This window comes from Equus asinus, chromosome 9 (assembly GCF_041296235.1).
Source record: "Equus asinus isolate D_3611 breed Donkey chromosome 9, EquAss-T2T_v2, whole genome shotgun sequence".
In the NCBI taxonomy this organism is placed as follows: Eukaryota; Metazoa; Chordata; class Mammalia; order Perissodactyla; family Equidae; genus Equus; species Equus asinus.
Window position 1 is genome coordinate 31,378,789 of NC_091798.1, and position 11,662 is coordinate 31,390,450.

Here is an 11,662-nt window from a genome sequence, read left to right on the forward strand (position 1 = left end):
TGTGTGAGGCAGGAAATCATAGAGATTAGGAACACCAGCTTGGGAATTAGAAAATCAGACAAGCCTGGAGTGGAAATCCAAGCTCCCTCTCTTACTTCTATATAACCCTTGGAAAGTGACTTAGGAAAAGTAACACTACTTACCTCAGTAGGCTGATGCAGGATTAAATAAGATATTGTTTGAATAGTCTCTGACACAGAGTAAGCACTTGATAAATAGAAGCTGCTATTATTATTATTATCATTAGTATTCCTGGGTATGGGGTGATGGTCGTGGTGGGGTGTGATTAAGAAATAGTCTCTACACTGGAAAAATTCACAATCCACCAAGAGAACCAGAGTGATACAGAGAAGGACGAAGTGCTAAACCAGAAGCGTGGCCACTGAGAGGCAAAGTGGGGTTTGCCTTCAGGAAGGAGAAATTCACCCCCACTGGAAAGATCAGAGAAGGCTTTGCTGGGTGGAAGAGGCAGGGCGAGGGGTGGGAGGGTTCTGGGATATGGTGGGAAATTCCCTCACCCGAAATGTTTTCTGGATCCTAACCACCCTCTTCTTTACTGTCCTAAGCAACAACTAAATGGGACAAGCAAACTCTCTCTCTGGTCCACATTCAGCCCAGCTGTCTGTGGAACGGATGGGTTCCACAAACACTTTATGATCTGCCTAACCCCTCTGCCAAAAGGAACGGGAAAGAAAGGAAAAAAATACATTCTGTGTCCAAAAAGAGTACTCTGTGGCAGGACACAAGTGCACAAAAGGAAAAAAAAACAGAAAAAAGCAGGAAAATTCATGATGCCTCTGAATTTTGGATTCAGGAATTCAGATGGGAGTTTAAAGAGTGAATGTCTTCCACTTAACCCTTCAGTTGCTGTGTGCCCAGTCACAACCAGGGCGCGCAGGGAGCAAAGTGACTTCCATAGGAAGAGAGGAGCAGAGAGGAGAAAGGATGAGGGAGCAAGGCAATGAGGCAGGTCCTCCACAGTGGGACAGAGCCACTGACTTGATGTCACAGCCCAGTCTCCCCCTTTTGATGAAAGAGCCAGATAGGGGGAAGGGCAAGAAGTCCTGGACTGGGCATGAGCAGATGCGGGCTGCAGCCCTCACTTACCTGCTGTGGTTTCCCCTCCTGCAGAGGTCGCAATGGGATGTGACAGGAAGCCACAGGTGAAGGGACTATTGTCAAATGTCCATAAGTGCTCCATATGACACAAAGATACTATTATTGTTACTTTCAGAGATCAGGAAACTGAGGCATAGAGAGGCAGGTCTTTGTCCTGGTCCAGCACAGTAAATTAGTGAGCTGAGAGGAAGTTTCCAACTCCTCAGGCTGGATGGGCAGGTTGCAGTCAGGCCCAGGCCACCTGAGCAGCCGAGGCCTTCTGCTCCGGCCACCGGAGTCACGGCTTGGGCTGATAAACACAGCCAATGGCACATCCCGTACGCAATTCGGTGGCCCAGCCCGCTTCGCCGTCCAAGCACGCAGGTTTGTTGTGGGAAGCCCTGGGGAGGAAGAGCTTGGGAGAACATGTGGGAAATCGAGCCCGCCAAGAGAAATGAAAAACACATTAGCTGGTGCAAAGGGGAGAGGACGCAGAGACACAATCCATCACTTCCATTTCCGTCATCTGTGGCAGAAAGGTAAAAGTGACCTTGTGCAGGGCCAGCCCGAGTCCAAAGCCCAGGCTGCTGAAGCAAAATGCTTTTGGACTTCTTCTCTGTCAAAACTTTTGCACGGACAGTGACCGTGACAAAAACACTGCAGTGCAGACGTGCAGAATCTCCACAGCTTGGCTTCCAGGTTGGTCCATGAAAACCAACTTGGGTGCACTTTGGGGATGGGGGTGGGGATGGGGAGGCTGTAGTCTAGTGACAAATTTCTAAACCTTTTGAGTCAAGAGGCAAGGATGCAGGGTGGCTTCTGTGCCAACTGGCTGTGATTTGCTGAGCAAAGCAATTGCACTACTTGAGTCTGATTCCCCAGCAAGGCATCTGGATAGATGGCTGGAGTTGTGAGGTCTTTTCTAGGTCTAAAAACGTGAGGGATGTGGGAGAGGGAGGGGAGAGCGCAAACATTTATTGAGTATCACTAGTTACCAAGTACTAGTTTACATAGTTTATGCATATGATATCCTTTAGCCTTGAAGGTTTCCCTTTGAGGACTGTGTTATTGTTTCTAGTTTAGATACAAGGAATCTGAGGCCTGGAGAGCTTTCAGACTCGTCCAGGTCACAGAGCCAATAGTCACAAAGGTGGGATTCAAAATCATGTCTATTGCTCTTCAGAGACCATGATAAAATAGTGGTAGCTGATATTCTTGCCCCCTGAAAATGATGCTATCATGCAACATGCATTCCTTCTTTCCCTCATGAGTTTGTCCCAGGTCCTAGCTCTGGATATTTTAGGGGAAAGATCTCTGACTTTGGAGATGGGGCAGAAGAGATGTGTGTGGAGCCAGCTTACACTGTCTCAAAAGAGTCAGTTGTGCACATGTCTTCATCAGCTCCACGTTCCGTGATGTCTTGTTGGGAGCTTGAACTTGGCCGGGGTGGGAGTATTTCCACTGTGGAAATAGGCACACTGCAAATCAGGGGCTCCTTACTAGCACATCGCTGGATGTTGTCTCATCTCCATCACCAGCTGAGAGAATAAGCATTTAGAAACCTGTAAGGTAATTTGGTGTTGCTGTGACATCCGCATGGAAAGTGGCCTTGTCTCATTGAGCTGGGCTAGACTGACTGGGTGTTGGTGAGAACAGAACCACATGAGGTGACGAAAGAGTGGACGGAGACCCAGGCTCCTTGCAGTAGGATAGACTCTGCTGTGTTTTCACCAGGTTTCCCTGTGAGTGTGATACCCACCACAGTTTGAGAACTGCTGGTCTAAACAGAAACTGGGAATGGGAATCCCTCTCTTGAGCTTCCTCATGAGGATAAATAACATCGGCATGAACAAACAAAATCAGATCTTGAAAAGGAAGGTGCAGTGTAAGCACCACGCTGAGGCCCCATCTCCTTGCCTATAACATGCAGATAATTCCACCCTTGTCCCATGGTTACTGAGAAGGTGATTCTGTCATAATGATTTCATAAGTGGGCAAACTGTATAACATGTGGCATTGTGATGACAAAAATAGGAGGCTGAGTTCTCCTTTGGCTCTATTTTCCTTGGTGTGCTGGGGAATACCCTCATTTCCCCTTCTGCTCCCATCCTATTTTTGAACCTGGCATCTTTGGACCTAGGGATTAAATGACCAATGGGGCCAAAAACCCATATGACTGCGCTGCCTGACACTTCCCGGCACCTCTGCTCCTTGCAGAAGCTGATCTGCCTCCTTCCAGTGCCAACCGCTGGCCTCCAGCCAGGGCTGAAGAAACCCAGCAGCCCCCTTACCCTTCCCCACAGTCGCTTCTCCAAATCTGGCCTTTAGCTTTTTGTGCAGTAGCTGCCCCACCTCAGAAGGCTATTTGGCTTTAATTTTAAAAATATCGCTTTCTCCCCTGTGTTTTGGAGTAGGACCAACCTGGCCCCAGCCAGTGAACTCTCCGTACAGGTACAGATGAAGTCCCTGAAGTCCCCAAGCCTGTGGGTAGGGCCAAGTTTCTAGGGTTCACTTGCCGTGATCTTGCCAGACTCTCTGGGTCTCTGCTTCCTCATCTGGTGTCTCCCAGCGGGGAGCTGTTGGCATTTTGTGTGGCATGATTCTTTACTGTCCTGGATATTGCAGGAAGTTTAGCAATCCTAGCCCTCAGCCACAAAACGCCAGTAGTGTCCGCTTTGTCACTGTGACAACTCCAAACACGCCCACACATTTCCAAATGGCCCTGTGGGGCTGGCTGTACTCCAGGACTGTGTTCTGAAAAGCCTTGGTCTCCTCATCTGGTAAATGGACCCGAGAGGTTCGTCAGAACCGGAGAGGCCTCTCTCGGGAGCAGTCTTAAGAACTGCCCCGGGCTGGAAGGAGAGGCCGAGAGTGTGTCTCTGCCCTGCTCTGACCGATGTTCCACTTGGATTTATTTACAGTTGGCCCTCCGAATCTGCTGGTTTTGTATCATGGATTCAACCAACTGTGGGTAGAAACTTCACAGATAGGTAGGAATTGAATTGAACCCGCGGATTTGAAACCCGCAGATACACAGGGCCGACTGTATTCATTGTACTACACCGTTTTATACGAGGGACTTGAGCATCCGTGGATTTTGGTACGCGCAGGGGGTCCTGGAACCAATCCGTCTGCAGATACTGAGGGATAACTGGAATCTAAAGCACTTCTACAAAATAACCTGTGGCTAAAAAAATGTGTGAAAACCACTAGACGGGACCAGAGGTTGCTAAAGGACAGCCCAAGGGTCTAAAGCGCTCTGCATAACATGTTTTGTTTGGCATGGGACTTTAAGATATTTGGAGCTAACATTAAAAATATATATATATCTGGGTTTTAGACTTCCTGAAAAAAATGAAAACAAGAGAACGGGAAGATTTGGCAACACGGAACCTAGATTTCCACAAGGCAACAGTGGGCTACAGCTGAGCGCAGGCTGCCCACTGAGGTGGGGACTGCCCGGTCCCTCATTTCCTTGACCTGCCTGGCCCCGGAGTTATATCAGTGGACAGTGTTTGGATTGATCAGTGGTTCTCTAGAAATTCCAGTTCTGGCGCCCCAAGCCAGACTAGTTTGACAGCTGTCTCTGGGGGTGGGGCCTAGATAGGAGTACTTTAAAATCTCCCCAGGTGACTTTACCTTGCAGGAGTCAAGAGAACCAGAAGACTCTAGAGGCGTCCTAGTGTGGAAACCCACCCCAAGAAGCCCAGATTCATGGGGACGGGGGTCCTGCTCTCTACACTCCTGCCCCTTAGGATCTCCAGCCTTTTTCTCTTCCTCTGGAAACCCTTGATTTCTCCCAGACTCATCCCCAACAATCCTCTTGCTCGGTTAGCAACCATCCACCTGGCCTCCCACTGGGTTCAATGCTTTCTGGTTGGATCCAATCAATGCTCTGTTCTCATGAAGGGCCTATAGGGCTCCGACCCCTCTCCTGGGGGTTCTAGCCCCATACTCATCAGCCTCTGCTACAGAAGCAAGTCCACACTCCTTCCTAAGACTCCATCTGGAGTGAACACCTTCTATGACACTCCTCTCTGGGCCTTCATTCGCATAAATACCCAAAAAGCAACCTGTAAAACAGAGTTCTCAAACCTGGCACTGTTGACATTTGGGGCCAGATAAGTTTTTGTTATGGGGGCTGTCTGTGCATTGAGGGATGTTTAGCAGCATGCCCGGCCTCTACCTATTAGGTGCCAGAAGGACCACAACCCCTCTTCCTCCCCACGTCATGACAACCAAGAGTCTCCAGACATTGCCAGGGTCCCTTAGGAGCAAAAATCACACCTGTTGAATACCACTGCTGTAAAGTAATTCAAGGTCTCACTTTCTCTTAAGGCATAGATGGTATTTGCTAACATTCTGATTCTTATACCACCCATATACCTGTACACCCCCCAACCTGTGTCCCCTGCGACCCCCCCCCAGTTCCCTTTACAGTAAATAGGTCTCTCTAATCCCACCCACCTCCAGTGTTCACGGCCAGATCAATAACAGCACATCCATTCACCCAGTTGCTCAAAAGCCTAGAAGTCTTTTTTGATTCCTCTGATTCTCAGTTTCTCTATCCAAGCGATACAGAAAGTCTTACGGGCTCTATGTTTAGACATATCCCAAATCCCTCCACTTCTTTCCATCTCCAGTGTTGCTAATTTTATCATTTTTTTGTCTGAACTATTGCAAGAGCCTCATTCTGTCTTCTACAACCCATTCTTCTTCCTGTAGTCAGAGGGATCTTTAAGAAATGTAGACCAATCAAGTTACCTACCTGCTTAAGAGCCTTCAATGGCTTCCTAGTCTTAGAATAAAACTCAAAATCCTTATTAGGGCCTATGAGGTCAATCTGTGCCAAGCTAACTCTTTTAGCCACTCCTCGTACTACGTTTCCCTTATTACATCGCAGCCAGACTGGCTGCCTTTCCACTCTTTAAATATACCAAATGCTTTCCTGCCTCAGGGCCTTTTCACATGCTATTCCCCTTCTGCCTATCACTTCTTTACACCCTGGTTTCCACAGGCGGTTTCTTCTCAAGCATCAAATCTCATCTTTTTTTCTTTTTCTTAAAGATTGGAACCTGAGGTAACAACTGTTGTCAATCTTTTTTTTTTTTCTGCTTTTTCTCTCCAAATCCCCCCAGTTCATAGTTGTATATTTTAGTTGTGGGTCCTTCTAGTTGTAGCGTGTGGGATGCTGTCTCAGCATGGCCTGATGAGCAGTGCCATGTCTGTGCCCAGGATCCAAACCAGTGAAACCCCGGGCCCCTGAACTGGAGCACGTGAACTTAACCACTCAGCCACGGGGCTGGCCTCTTCAGATCTCATCTTAAGTGCCACTTCTGCAAACAGTCACTGCCCATCCCAAGTTATTCAATATCTATTGAATAAAGTGAGTGAATCCACTACGTTTTTTATTACCTTTCAAGCAATTATTACAAACTGTAATTATCTTGCTAATTTTTAGTTTCCTTTCATCATGCATCTTGCCCCACTAGCACACATGAGGGCAGATTAACTTCTCTGTCTTATTCATCACTGTACCCCAGGACCTGGTACAGAACTTGGCACACGGCACAGGCACAATAAATTTCTGTTGAAAGAATTGGTGAATGACCACCCACAAACTTCAGGTCCCAGACTCCTCAATGTGCTCATAGTAGATGAAGGTTGATGCTATTCCAGCTCTGACATTTTAAGATGTCTGCACAGACTCTGCACCAGTAAAATGTCAATTCACAGTGGGCCACTGGGGATTCCATGAGTGACTCAGGGGATTATTACTATCCTGATGCCTCTGTGACCATAATAGGCTTTCTTTGGTGGAAGGATACCGATTTCTTAAATGTCAGCGCTAGAAGGGAACTTACAGACAATCAAAGCACAGTCTCTTCATTTGACAAGCGAGAGATACACCCTTTAACTTTACCGTCCACCGACCAATTTCACCTGCCACTGAGATACATTGAAAGTTACAGGAGACAGGACCACTCTTGCCGAGAGGGTCAAACCACCTTGTGCCGTTGAAAAAAAGTAATGCCATTCTCATGGGCGAGGTTTGAGTGGCCTGGTGCTTAGTTAAAAGTTCTGGCCATGGCCTAGACTTTCTGCCAGGAGGAAGGTAGGGATTGGATCACACCTTATGATTTTCACCGTAAGCTCCGAGGTTGGCAGAAAAGCTGGTCTCAAAGAGTTTGTGATGATACTTTCTTATACCTGATATTAAAGGGGAATTGAGTTGTTTAGAAAAGTTTATGCCCTCTCAACTTAAAATAGATATGGCTTAGTGCTAAGCTTTCATTGTCCCTCAGAGAGTACAGAGGAAGAAGTCTGTGAAATTGAGTTGTTAAAGATTATGAGAAAGAAGAGATAAAGACAAAAAGGAAAGAAAGGAGGTGCAAGGATGAATGAAAAAGGAGGAAGGAAAAGTTGAAGGTAGAGATTGCTACATGAGACCAATTTGAAGCTCCAAGGTGAGAGGAAGAGAGGACTGGAGAAAAAAAGGAGTGAGGCTCCTCCGGGGTCACATGTCTCTCGCTGCCAAGATTTTGGCATATGAAATGTGCATACCCCGTCCCGTCTCTGGTCCTCTGTGAAATGAAAAAGGTGGAATAAACAGTCTTCAGGTAATTTCTAGAGTCCTCTTTATTTACCTCTTTTTGATGCAAAACCACAGTTTCCCAAATGGGACCAAGAGCGTGTTCTGACATCCTTTCGGTTATGTGTCGATGGATTCAAAATCAGTCAGTGGTTATCAAAGGCTGATGGCCCAGAGCGACAGAAAGAAATAACAAAGCAGTAAAATACAGAGCTACTTCCCTTTACTTAGGTAATTAGCCAGGCATTAGAAAGTTCTTGATGACACCAGAACACCACCCCACTTTTTTTTCCCAGAGCCTGAGTCCAAAAGACTTTGGATTAAAACCAATAGTAAAAGCGCTTACATTTGTATACGTGCTTTTTGAAGCTTATAAAGTGCCTTCACATATTTTATTTCATGTCAGTCTCACAAGGAACGTGAGAGATATTATTCTTCTCAAATTACCAATGAGGAAACTAAGACTCAGAGACCAAGCGATTTGCCTAAGGTCCCCCAGGGTGCCAGTCAGCCCCAGTTTGCTCTCTGTGCCTTTCCTCCTGGTCCCCCTGCTCTGCTGTGCATCATAGGGACCTATATAGGCTGCAGTCTCCCTACCCTGTTGCTTCAAGGCAAGTTTGGCTAACGGGAGCCTATGATAGAAGATTGAGGAAGAGGCAGAGAGAAGCAGCCATTTCCTCTCCTCTCTCTGCCTCCAGCGGTCTCCCTGGCAGCAGCTTCCTGTGCTCTGTGCCTCCAGCTCCTGCCAAAGAAATGCCCTGGTTTATGGGAACTTGTAACACCACCTTCTCCTGTGTCCCTCCAGGCTCAGAAGCAGTAGCATCTTCCTGCTGTTGCTAATCTCTGGTGCCTCACCATTCCCTGTTTGGCTTCTCAGCTCTTCTATCACCTTATATTAAATTACTTATGTTGAAGGACCTAGAGTGATTTCTGTTTTCCTAGTGGCACCCAGCCTGAATCCCCTGGCTGGGGAATCACTATGAGGAGCTATAAGAATGGCAGAAGTGGCCTGAGACAGCATACCAGACCACTTGCATAGTGTGTACGTGTGTACGTCTGTGCATATGCTATTAAACGGTGACAGTCTTTTCCCCTGGGAACTGAGCTTATATATCTTTGGATCTCGAGGCTGCAGCACACTGCCTTGCATGCAGCAGGCACCGGTAAATGTTTACTGACCTAACATATTCATTTGGTAAAACAAACCCACCCTGAGTAGCTGTTTAGTTTATCTCTATATCTCTGTCTATGAGACATAAGAAATACCGGTCTTTCTAGTCTATAAAATGTACCAGGGAGCCTTCGACTACATTCTACAAAGCCACACAGGGAACTGCAACATTAACCATTTCTATAGGATCTTTCTGACTTTGAATCATAGTAGTTATTTTAGATAGGAAGATATTAATTAGTCGAAATGTACAATTGCCCAAAAAAGAAAGTGGGTGAAAGACATGGTAAAAAACATTCTTTTAAATTACGTCAGTTTTCATATGCTTATATAGGCAGAGTTTAAGAGCGTAATGTTGGACTGGGGATTGGGACGTCTGGGTGCTGATGTCAGCTCTGCTACCAACCAACTGTATGGCCCTGGGCAAGTCATTTCTCTCAGGCCCTTGGTTTCCTCATTAGTAAAATGAAGTGGTGAGATAAAATGATTTCTTGCTGAAGTATCCAGTAGGTCATCAGTGTCTAGAGAATCAAGCCCAATTTTATCGTCATACAAGATAAGACCTCACCTAAGCTGACCCCAGCTTACCTTTCCAGCCTCACCTCACTCATCAGCCCTCTGTGCCACCTGCTCAGCCATCTCCTTGCAGACTTTGACCTTTACAATCCTGTTTTCTCTATTTGTAACTCTCTTCTCTGCTCTCTTTACCTCACTTTGTGTCTCAACTTAAATTTCCCTCCTCTCTGCTTTGGTCTCATGTTCCCCCTCCTGTTGGGATAAAAAGAATAAGATTCCTTGTCATGGAGAGGCAATACGGGGTGCTGGTTGAGAGAGTGGACTTTGGAGCCAGAATGCATGTGTTTAAGCCCTGGGCCAGCAATTTATCAGCTGTGTGACACGGGGAATGTTACTTACGGGCTCTGCCTCTGTTTCTTCATCTGCAAAGTCTTGAACATAGTAGCACCTAGATGAAATTTCTTATGTTGAAAGACCTAGAATGATTCCCATTTTCTGATTGGACACAGACTAAATTACCTGACTGGGGAATAACAACTAGTAAGGAAGCCACAATCATGGCAGAAATGGGCTGAGACATGTATACCAGTATACCAGATGTGTGTGTGTCTGCATTTTCTTATTAAGCAGCAAGAGAGTCTTTCCTCTGTGATCTAAACTTATATTTTTGCATCTCTAGGCTCCAGCACAGTGATTGACAGGGCAGGCATTAGCAAATGTTTGCTGACATTTGATCTTGTCAAAGATTAATTGAGATAATACATTCTGTGCCTAGAAGAGTACCTGGCCCACGGAGATGCTTGGTGACACAGGTATTATGATTATTAACCATTATCTGTATTCCACAAGGCTTTTACTTTCCTGTATTAGAGCAGTTATTACATTGTCTTATCATTCCATTTTTGCATGTCCATCCCATTCATTAAACTGTGAGCTAGTCAAGGATAGGGGACTGTTATCAACTGAATTGTGTACCCCCAAAGTTCATATATAGAAGCCAGAAGCCCACTACCTCAGAATGTGGCTGTATTTGGAGGGAGGCCCTTTAAACAGGTGATCAAGTTAAAATGAGGCCGTTAGGGTGGATCCTAACCCAATCCGACTGGTGTCCTTATAAGGATAGGAGATTAGGACCCACAGAGGGATGCCAGATAGGGACAACCATGTGGAGAGACAGAGGAGAGTGGCCGTCTGTAAGTCAAGAAGAGAGGCATCAGAGGAAACCAACCCTGCTGGCACCTTGATCTTGGAGTTCCAGCCTCCAGAACTGTGAGAAAATGAATAACCGTTGTCTAAGGTACCTTGTCTGCGGTATCTTGTTATGGCAGCCTAGCCAACCGATACAGAGACTATGCTTTTATTCATTTATTCAACAAATACTTACGGAGCATCTATTGCGTGGCAGGCAATGATTTGTGAAATAGGGTATAGAGTATGAGAAAACAAAGAAAGAAAAAGGGCTTCTGTTCTCAGGAAACTTATAGTCTAGAGGGAGAGATCGACAATGAAAAGATCACATGAGTCAGTGTGGTAAGAGCAAGGAAGGAGGGGCCGGTGTGCTCTGAGGGTGCGTAATGCTGGGTGGGGTGGGGGTGACAAGAAAGGGATGTTTAGTTATATTATTGTTTTATCCGCAGCACTGTGCTGTAATAAATGTGGGTTGGCTTTTATTGAAGGCTCTGATCTCTCAATTCTCCATGGAGAATAAACTGATTTCTTAGCACTCAGGGAAAGAGCCCATGGGCAGATGCCGCTAAGTGCTGGCTGTTTATAGGGCCCCACAAAGCTGGGTCAGTGAAAAGACTGATGGATGGGAAGGAAGAGGAAGTGGGTTCTCACCTCAGCCTGGCCCAAGCTGGTGGTGGTGTGACCTGCTACCACGCCCTTCCCTTGTCTGGACCCTCCCCCCCTTCCTCATCTTCAGAAACGAAGATGGAGGGGTTGGAGGAGTTCATCTTTAAGATCCCTTCCAGCTTGGTGAAATCTTTTCTGAAATCTAGTTCACAGAAGACTAATACTGAAAGGAGGTAGGAAGGCCAGAGGGAAGCAGGGAGGGGAGAGAGAGGCGGAAAGAGGCTCTACCATTTTTTGCTACACGACCCTGAGCAAAGAGTCGCCCCTCTCTGAATCTGTTTCCTTTTTCTTAAAGTGAGGGAGTTAGTTATCTTTAGTATTCCTTTCAGTCCACGAAGATTTTATAAGTGTATGAGTATAGTGAAACTCTGGAATCTTCCGTCCCTGAGTGCTCATTAATTTCAAGAGGAACGCATCCCTGGGTTAAGAGG

At 46.4% G+C, this 11,662-nt stretch overlaps 1 protein-coding gene across 6 annotated transcripts in view; it reads right to left on the bottom strand.

The window, feature by feature from the left end:
* The window catches only part of ADRB2 (adrenoceptor beta 2), a 110,211-nt gene that overhangs the window by 79,273 nt on the left and 19,276 nt on the right, over positions 1–11,662 (bottom strand). The window lies entirely within an intron of this gene.